The sequence below is a fragment of the Ursus maritimus genome, unplaced genomic scaffold (genome assembly GCF_017311325.1).
Source record: "Ursus maritimus isolate PB19 unplaced genomic scaffold, ASM1731132v1 scaffold_1, whole genome shotgun sequence".
Taxonomy (NCBI): Eukaryota; Metazoa; Chordata; class Mammalia; order Carnivora; family Ursidae; genus Ursus; species Ursus maritimus.
The window spans coordinates 81,167,963-81,178,934 of record NW_024423343.1 but is presented as its reverse complement, the minus strand read 5'-3'; the positions used below and the strand labels follow the sequence as shown (position 1 = coordinate 81,178,934).

The window sequence follows — 10,972 nt, the reverse complement described above, 5'->3', positions numbered from 1 at the left end:
TATTTAAAAATATAGACCCTTCCTGTAAGTCCTCTCCCTTTCAAATTACAGTTGGATAGAAAATTGGATACTTTAAACTCTAATTTAAGTGTTGAAAATAAGTGGTAAATCAAACAAAATACTATCATAAACTATACCAGAGTGGCAGAGATGGGGGTGAGGTGGAGGGCTGGGAGGGTGAAATGGAAACTTCAGACCATCTCCAAGTCACTCTTCAAATTAGTCAGTATTTGGATATCTCCCTCTGTAACATGTTACTTAAATAGATTCTTGAACTACGTGAACGTTCAGCCACTTCCTGAAAGCAAGAGGGAGGACATCGTTTATGCTCTTATGATACCTGAATTTCTTCTGTACGATTTTCATAGCGAATAATTTCTCGAAGAAAGCAATAGCAGTGAAAACTGTCATACATTTTATGCTGAGTGCTACGATTGAAGGAATTCTGTGTGTTGATAGCTGTGTTGAAGATATAAGCCATCTAAAAGACCCAAGATACAGTTAAGCTCTTGATTAAATTAAATCCCCTCATTGAAATTTTTGGTATTGCAGATACTGTGATGTTAGATCTAGTGATCAGTACCTAAGATTTTAGGGAGATTTTCTTGCTTAAGATTATTTCCTAATTCTCAGTTAAGAGATTTCCTTTAAGCATACAAGTCTGAAACCCGGCTAAGGATGTGTGTGATATGTGTGTGTACTGGGGGAGAAAGGGGAAGGATATAAAAGTTTGTGTAAGTATGTGTAAAATACATCAATCTCCTGTACTGTGATAAGCAATTTTCATACGACCCCAATTCATTTACCCTTCTTCACAACTGAGAAAACTAAAATCAAAGGGTACCAAGCCAGTAAATGACAGAGCTGAAATTCCACACCACATTCTTCTGGTTTCAAAATCTTTACACATTCATATTATTAGAGCCTAGGTTATTTCAATAGTTATTGAAGATTGTAGTTATATTTATGTATAACTTAACAGAATTTACCAGTTCCAAATAACTTGTGACTTGTCCCTCCTGAGTGTTTGAATTTGTTTGTCACTAATGCCTTAGTTTTCAATATAAGCTGTCTCTAGATGGAAAATGATTTTACAGGCTTCAGTTGTGATCCCTCCAAAGCATGGGAAGAATCAGAACATTTAAGTGACTATATTGGAAACATTTTCAATCTTTGATGCCCCCTACTTCTTGTCTTTTGACAATACAAATGTATCAAATGGCATTCTTACATTTAACATAGTTTCTCTACAAACAAACAACCCCTATTTCCCCCCGCCCCCCCAAAAAAAACCCAAACCATAAACCCAGTAAACTATTGAGGGGGAAAACAGTTCTTAATTCATGTCAGTTACATTTCATAAATAACCTGACGACTCTTTAGAGCTTCTAAGTTATTTAGGACTTCACAGAAAACTCTAATATCTGATTTTTAAAAGGATCTCAGTGATCAGAATTTCAGGGGTTGATTATGTGTACTTTTGGTGTGTGAAAGTCCAGGAAGTATACACTAAATGCGTGTACTTTTCTATACTTAACAGGTCAATTCACATGTTTAAAAGGTCATTTATTTGCTCTAAAGAAGAATAAATCTTAGGGCTATTCCCAGTAAAATTGTGCCTTTTCCTTTTTTACATTACATGCTTTATAACCTAAGAAACTAATGTACTTAGAAATCTTTTTTTACCATAACTGATGAATTAAGTTACCTGAAAAATATTTTGAAGTGCACAAAAAAGAGTCTATGTTCCCCAATAGTAATTATCATTCACATTCTTTTGAATATGGATTAAACATAAAAGTGTATATATTTTAATTTATATGAACTACTTATACCTATAAAAATTAAATCTGGAAAGGCTCCTCCATGTTATTGTATATAGTCTCTTTCAGGTAGATCCCAGGTTTTGATAATCTTTAGTACAAGGACTGTGTACTATACTGCTATATACCAGAGGCTTTATTAAATAGATACAATATTTAGTGCTGATTTTACCTCCCATAACAGAAAGAATATAGAAAAAGATCCTTGCAGCTCATTTCAATAAGTATGTATATATTTTTTGCTTGCATTCATCACTTTGAATCACAGGAAATATTTGGTATAGGATGACTAAGATTCTGACCACTTAGGGAACGTTGCAGATTTAGGCGTAAAACATAAACATTCCAGAGATTCTAGTTTATCTTGGCTGCATCTTTTTCTTCTGTTCTTTAACTCTGTTTTTAGTCAAGTTTTGTCTTGATGAAGATTGTATTCATGAGAAAGTAAATTTTAGTAGGAAAAAAAATTAGTATCTTCTGTGTATATTTTTTGATATAAAGAATAGCTTGCATAAATTAGTAGTAGGTTTTCTTCCTGGAAAGAAGAAGAATTGATTTGAAACAAATGGTAAACGAAACAACGCATCTCAATTCAGTATTTGGGATCTTTATTTATCGTTACGCATCCCTTGGCAATGGAAGAGAAATTGTCCAAATCATTGAGATTTTAGTATGTTAGTATGTCATTTTGTAGGGAAAGAGAAGCAGATCCCAAATTGAAAAATCGCTATTATTTAAAACAGCTCGATGCTTGTGACCGCAATATAGAATGTTCACGTATGACCAGAAGCTGAAGAGGAAGTTAAAATGTGCCAGCCACCCCCATGTGCGTGCATCAGCGTCATTTCTGAGCCAGAATTAGAAAACCAGGAGCTATAGTTAAAGGAAGAGCCGCGGAATTTATAGCCACTAACATCTAAATTGTGATTTTCTTTTATTAATTTAATTCATTGTTTATCTCTGATGCATATGCAAGAGTTCCTGAAATCTTTCAGACCCCTGTGGTTTAATATAAATCTCAAAATATTAAAAGCATCTTGTAGAAAATTAGAAAGCAGATGAGACACTTCAGGACTCGAGATAATTTTAGATGTGCACATTTTAAAGCAACTTCAACGCAATTACCCTCTGCTTGCTCTTAAAAAAACAAAAAAACGCTCACCTCTTTAATTTGTTTTGTTCTATGACAATTGCTTTTACAACTGGTGTGTAAAATAATCATTGGCTTGAAAAAACGGTCAGCAGAGAGGCTTGAGACCTTATAGAATATTGGAAATATCAAAGGTCACATTCGTCAGGGATATTCATCACACCAAATGATACATTGCAACAGACGTTGTTCATATAATGATACAAGGCAGTAAATAGAGAGTTATCAGGTTGCATTTCACTTTACCTTTTCTCATCCCCATGTCATGTGTTACTTTTGCATTTATAAATTCCAGTCTTTCAAGTTAATGACTGCAGGTGGCATAATTGTTCCAAAGGTATTATAAGAAACAGCTTTATTTGAATCTCTGACACATCAGATATTTTGTGCAAACAGCAAAAAAGAATATCACCTGTTTTATTTTCAGTGGGCTTGTATTCCTTAAAATGTACAGGAAAGGATCTTGCTGAGCTTTCCAAATCACCACTAACATCGTTGAAAAGATGTTCATGTGAGGTTGAAGTATCAGGGAATTTCGAGGCAGGGGACCTGGCCTGACATCCTGCTTCTGCCGCTTACCTGCCATATGAGTTTTGGCAATCTAAAAACCTTGACATTCTCAAAAATGAGGGTGATAACGTGTGTCTTTGAGAGTTGTTATAAAGATTAGAGAAATTGTTACTTTCAGTGCCTGGCAGAAACTGTATTTGCGGATGCTGTTGTCATTACTATAAACATCATCTAAATATTCAAATAAAAAACTCAGTACTGTAAGTCCTTTAAGAAGTATAATTAGAAATCAAATCATTTTGGTTAAATAAGGAACAATTTTGCAAAAACGTATGAGTTTTAGACATTCAAATTTGGCTCAAAAGCATTTAAGAAAGTATGTGTAGTATTTTTTATTTGGATGTATGTGACATATTTCTAGTTTAAAAACAACAAAATTGTCTCTAACCACATGCAATCGTTACTAAACTTTACTAACTACATGTTCAATTCACTTAATTAAAAACTGTTGGATGGCTTAGCCTTTAACGTTCTTTGACTTTTTCATTCTTTTAAAGTTTAGTTTTTATTTGGAAACATACTTTAAAATTCAGGTAGATGGTAGTTTCAATTATTTTAACATTAATAGGAATGATTCTCAATACCTACATTATTTCCTGTTTTGTATTTTATAATTGATAAAGGGGAAATCAATATTTTCTAATGCATTAAACCATCTTGTTCAAAAATACAATTTTCTTTTCTTGAAAAAGCACTTAGCTCTGTTTTTAAATAACAAAACTCTGGATCTTGACTGAGTTTTAATTGAAATAATATATCTTATTTAAAGATACCTGGGTATCTTTAGGTGCATTCAGAAAAGAAAAATAGAGTGCATGATATTTGAAATATGACTATAATTTAGTAATAACAGTTTTATGCTTTGATGCAGACTAGTCCGATTAAAACAAAGATTGAATTGCAAGGAAAGTATTGCAACAAGTTCATTTTGCAACAGCAATATTCTAGGTCCTGTGTTAATAAGAATGCTTTACTTTATGATAACGTAAGATAAGGGAAAATAAAATAATGTATATAAATTACTGTAAAAATTTAGAAAATGAAAATTGTCATGTTTAAAAAAGTTTGGGGACAAACTGGGAAAGTTTGTGTTTTGGTTTTTTTTCTTTCATTAAAACAAAGTAAGTAGGTTTTTCCTGATAATGGTATGAGGCAGTCATACAATAATTCATGAAATAAGTAATTTGTTTTTTTGCATTGAGATGATTACATTATCCACTACGATTTATCTCAGGACATTTTCCAATTCCAAGGTGGCTTGGGGCTCAGACCATAAGCAGAAAGTAAGATATCAGGGAATCCTAAGGAACTCACAAATCTAGGAAGAAAAAAATTTCCACGAAAAAGAAAGTCAACTGGCAAATCCTTCTCTAGTTTGTTTCTTAATGTTTTACCTTCTCTACCAGCAATTATGAGGAGTTCCAGTCGCTCCACATCCTCACTATAATTTGATTTATTTCCAAAATTTAGCTATTTCAAGGGAAATATAGTAATATTTCATCATGGTTTTAATTGTATTTCCTAAGAATGTGGAATATTTTTATGTGTGTTCTTATTTGCTATCAGTATCGCCTCTTTATTAAAATGTTCACGTTTCCTCACAGTTTTTTAATCTGACTTGAGTTTTTTACTATTGTGTTTTGAGAGCTGTTTGTATAGTCTTAATATGAGACTTTCGTTGGATAGTTAATTCCACCAGAGTCTGTATTTGTCTTTTCATTATCTCAGTGCCTTTTACAGAGCAATGTTTTCAATTTTGGTAAAGTCCAACTTACCAACTTTAAAGGAACATGTTTTTGGAGTCATGCTAGAAAATTATTTACTGATCATGAAGATTTCCTCCTATGTTTTCTTCTAAGAGTTTTATAGATTTTTATTGTACATTTATTTATATGCACGAATCATTATGAACTAATTTTGTAAAAAATATCAAGTCTTGGTTATGGTTCCTATTTTTCACATGTGGCTGTCCGTTATCCCAACATTACTTGTTGAAAAGGTGTTGGAGAGATATGCCAGTGACATTATTGCTATCAATTTTAATCACATCTTTTTCCAGCCTTCTGGTTACTGATTATCAATCTCTCTTTCTCTCTCTCTTTCACAGACACACACACACACACACACACACACACACACACACACACACGATGTCTGAGGGAGGGTTTGGATAGACATAAACGTTGAACTTAGAATTAAGAAGAAAGATAGTAAAATAAATAAATTAATTAAATAAATTAAATAAATAAATAAAAAGAAGAAAAATGGTGAAGGGGAGCCTGGGTGGCTCAGTCAGTTCAGTGTCTGCCTTTGGGTCAGGTCATGATCCTGGGGTCCTAGGATCGAGCCCCATATTGGGCTCTCTGCTTAGGGGGGAGTCTGCTTCTCCCTCTCACCCTTCCTCTGTGCTCTCTCTCACTCTCTCAAATAAATAAATAAAATCTTAGAAAAGAAGAAGAAGGATAGTGGATTGGTGAGAATTGTGGCTGGTATTTACTTATGAACTGGAAAAACTGAAAAATGGTTTCAAGGGCATAAATGACCTCGAAAATTGAAATCTGTAACAGGTAACCATGAGACATTTAAATATATAAGCTTTACTTATTTTTGTTCAGGTAATAATGCATGCAATGTCTGTATGTTTCTACACATAAATAAGTATTCTTTTATCTGTACACAAGTGGTAAAATGAATATGCATGCAACATATTTATACATACTATTATCTTGTTTGAGGGTTATTAGAACACACACACACGTACATATATATCCTGGAAGATATTCTTAAAATTCATCTGTAAATTGATAGAGTGTACTTCCATGTCTTATATAACTGTTCCTATTAAAAAGGGATTTCTTTAAGAAGATGCATATGCAAAATCTTAAAGTTCAATTGAAGGAGCATTATAAAATAAACATGATGATAATGTGGCATGAGAGGTTCTTTAAGCCCATAATGATTCCATGCTATTGAAAACCAGGAAGGTCATTATGTACATTTTGGCAAAGACATGGGTATTGTACATGAACGAACAAAGTGAAACCTACTGGTTGAAAGTAGTCCAAGGAGACCAAGAACGTGGATGGAATCCACCCTTTTCCCATGACTGCAGTTCAAATTTGATTACAGTTTATTACTGTCAGCCTCAATGCAAGAGAAAGTTTTGGTCTCACTGTTATCTGGCATAACTATTTCAAGTCTGTCCTTTCCATTGATTTGCTGAGTTTGGTTTGTTGTTATGAATTCTGTAGAGGATTTTATATCTGGGAAGTAAAGAGCATCAGGACATATGTAGCATTTCATATACTAATCTTAACACATTACAGCAGTCTAAATTTTAACATGGGCCTTTTGAATAAACCCTGAGAATTTTTTTGAACGCCCCAGATCTAAGCCTGATGAATAACAGAGAGAGAACTTCAATTTCATCTTCGTACTATTAACATTAGAAGCTAAAATACCATAGCAATGGAGAGTTGCTACTTATAACACAGTCTTTTAATAATGATCTAAACTACACATATAAATGATTATAAGTGTAGACCCTGGAGGCAGGCTTAGCGGATATGTTTCCTTCTCCAGGAAGTCACTTCTGGAAGCCTTTGTCCTGGGGGATCCTCGATCTCCCACAACCCTTTTAACCTTTAGTATTGAATGCATGTCTACCTGTCTGCATTTCTTCCTTGATGGAAGGCAAGACCACAGAGATGCTATATCTTAGCTACCTTTGCATACAAAGCAACTAGTACAGTATCTGGCTTGTGGTGGCTCTTCGATGAAAGTTGTTAATGAATGGAAGGGCGAGTGGATGAAGAAGTAAATGGTGTGACATTGCATTTATAAAGTTTTCAGGAATTTCACACTATAGCAGAAAATAGAGATTTTATTAGTGGTGCACTAGCTCTCTTATGAATCCATAAACACTTGCCTTCTGAAAAATGGGTTATTTGATCTCCCAAAATATTTTTGTGAATATCATCAGTTGTTTGCTTCTCTATAACCAATCATACCAGGACACAGTGGCCTAAAGCAACTGCCATTTCATAATCATGTGGGTCAGCATGTTGTGCTGGACTCCGTTGGCCTGTAATGCTGCTGTCTTCTGGGTCCTTCAAGAAGCCCAGTAACTCAGCAGCTCAAATGAGGCTGCGTGTTCTAAAATGGCTTCATACATGTGTGTGGCAGTTGGGACTGGCTATTGGCTAGACTACAAGTTTATAGTAGGCCAACCTAGGCATATTTACTTGACAGGAGAAGAATTTCCAGGAGCAATTGAGGACTACTCCCACACTGTGAGTGCCCGTCAAATTTCTGCTTGTGTCTGATTTGCTAATGTCCTATTGGCCAAATTTAGTCCTAGGGCCAAGTCCAGAGTCAGTGTCAGAAGGCTATGAACACCGGACATCGTGATTCATGGTGGGGGCATTGCTGTACAATCTAATATATGAAGTACATTGTATCAGTAAATTGATCATCATAGACACAACATGGTGCTCAGCCTAGACTATATCTGGCAGTGAAATCATGGCTCATTCACAATAGGTTCTATTCAGGAATAAAAGAAGAAGAAGAAGAAGAAGAACAACAACAACAACAACAACAACAACAGCAACAACAAGGTGAAAAACCTTCCAATTATTCCCATGTATTGGACCAGGACTTTTAGAAAGCCATAATGAACCATATTTTTTACTGGAAATATAATTGGATGCCTAATTGGAATACTTTTCAATTCAGCTAGATTTTTTAATGTACTTATGCAACATAACCTAATTATCAGGCAATCCCTGACTTATGTATATTTCATCAATTTGTTCATTACTTATGTGTAGTCAACCCAAGATGCATAACTGCTGGAACTCCTCTAAATGTATTATCTCCCCTAAGGACTTCTATTCATGCCAGGAAATCTTTCTCCTCCCACTCTTCCCACAGATTCGTTTAGGTAAACCCCAATAATTCTTTATGTCAGCCTTCTCCTGAGAAATCATCCACCAAACAAGAGCAGCGTCCCCTCTTATTAACACTTAGAGCATCCAGAGCCTTCCTTATGACACCACTTTAGCAATACATAACTTCATCAAGAGGGTATATGTTCTCTCTCTACTTCAAAGCATGCTCTTTGAAAGAAAACCCATATCTTGCTTACATTATACCTCCAGTGTCTAAGGTAGGTGTCCGATAAGTATTTATCTATTGCAAACATATATTAATAATTGAGATAAATCTTGGATCTATGAATGCAATGCTGTGAATTGTTGTACCCTCAAAGCCTAATGCAAGCAGTGCTTACCATAAGTGTTCAGTAAACATTTATTAAACTAAATTTAACTATTATGGATTTGATAGGCTTTTGGTCTCGTGTAATAACCTAACTACCACATCCAGCATTGTTCCTAGAGGGAAAATATGTTCTGAGTTCTACAAATCTTCTAGCAAATGAACTTTTGGAACTCAATCTGTTTGTAAGTTAGAGGACTGCCTGCTATGCGAAAATACATATGATAATAGCTTAGCAAGTCAGTTTTTCAGATGTTCCATTTTATGACTGAATAATCTAGATTACTGTGAATCACTTCCTCTGTTGTTACTATTTGCCTTGGACGGGGTATGAAACATATTTTAGAACATAACCTGGGAGTTGAAGAGAGTATGGAGTATAGGTTATTTTAAGAAAAATATCTTTATAATAGAATGATGTTACTTAAGAATATCTTGATTCTACATGTAAAAGTGTCATGATTTACAAAGTGCTGCGCAGATGTAAGAGAATTGTTACTTTGTAAAGTTGAGCTCTCTTTACACTTGAGGCCATAATCTGTCTAGTGAAGGCCATTTATCCTATTCGTTAGACTCTCAGTCTAACATGTGACTTCTCATCCAAATTCACTTATTATTCTTAGTTATCATGAATCACAGTTTTGTTTCTTTTGGAGTACCTAGATAGTCTTCCTGAAATTCTTCACCTTCTTTCTTCTCTTGTTTATTCCTGGTAGGAGTTAAACTCCTGAGATGGAAGATAGGGGATAATATATTGTTCTAGTGTCAGAGAAGCCACATTGTTGAAGAAGTCCATTGACTCTCAGACCCTTTGCTGAGTGTAGTTTGGCTATCACAGTCACTGGCTCTCCTAGAAGGTGTGACAGGCCTCTTCCAGCTTCAATGACTGACGATCTTGAATCTTGCCTTCATTTACTGAAAAAACGTTATTGTAGTCATAGCTCCCTCAACCCAAACCTCACTTTTGCCCTACCTCCTTGTCTTGTCAGGATTGCTTCCATCTTACGTAGACCACTAAACTTGTGATCAGTTTTTATTTATCATGCCAAAGTATGCAAAATCTGCATGCAAAATACCAGCTATTGCTATCCTACAGAGAGATCTTGGATGGAGAGTAGGTCACCCTATTTCATAGTCTCTCTTGCAGTTCAGAAGGAGAAGCAAGACTGAAGCTTCACTACTAATTTTTTCCTGATGCTCATTATTTTTTTTTTAAAGATTCATTTACCTATAAGGGGGGAGGGGCAGAGGAAGAAGGAGAGAGAAACTCGAAGCCGACTCTGTGCTCAGCACAGAGACCGACACGGGGCTTGATTTCATAACCCTGAGATCACAACCCTGAGATCACGACCTGAACAGAAACCAAGACTGGACACCTAACTCATTATGCCACCGAGGCGCCCCACCTAATGCCCATTCTCATGGAGTTTTATACTATCTTGTCTAGATCTACTCGTATATGCAAATATTTGGGCTGCAGTGCCAGAAAATGCGAGTTTCTACGACTATACTCACCCTACTCTTGTAAAACATTTCCAGTTTCCCTATCTCTACATTATAAAAATAAACAAATAAATGAAAGTCTAATTAAATCAATATTGAAGATAATATGAAATGCTAAAATATAGTCAATTTATCATAAAAATCTTGATATCAAAACTAGACAAAGACATTGTAAGAAAAATAATCTCAGACCAATATCCCTCATAAACATAGAAAAGGTAAAAATTTCAGTTTGCTAAAATTTGCCAAATATGCTAGTGAAATCCATTTACATATGATTTCACCTATATATGAAACAATTAACAAACCATGGATAAGAATGGTTTATGCAAGAAATGCAGGGATATAATGTTTGAAAATCAATCAGTATAATTCACCAAATGAACAGAATAAAGGGGAAAATAATACAATCATCTCGATGCAAAAAAACCCCACCACATTTGAACTATTCCACGTCCATTCGTAATAAAAACTTTCAGCAAACTAGAAATGTAAGAAAGTCCCTCAATCTAGTAAAGGCTACCTATGAAAAAAAAACAAAAAACCACAAATTAAAAACAAAAACTTGAGCTGATATCATTGAATACATTCTTAAAATCTGGAACAAGGCATGGATACCAACTCTCACCACTTCTATTCTACAATG

At 34.7% G+C, this 10,972-nt stretch overlaps 1 pseudogene; it reads right to left on the bottom strand.

The window, feature by feature from the left end:
- Positions 1-10,972, bottom strand: part of LOC103667724 — a 52,206-nt pseudogene that overhangs the window by 21,412 nt on the left and 19,822 nt on the right.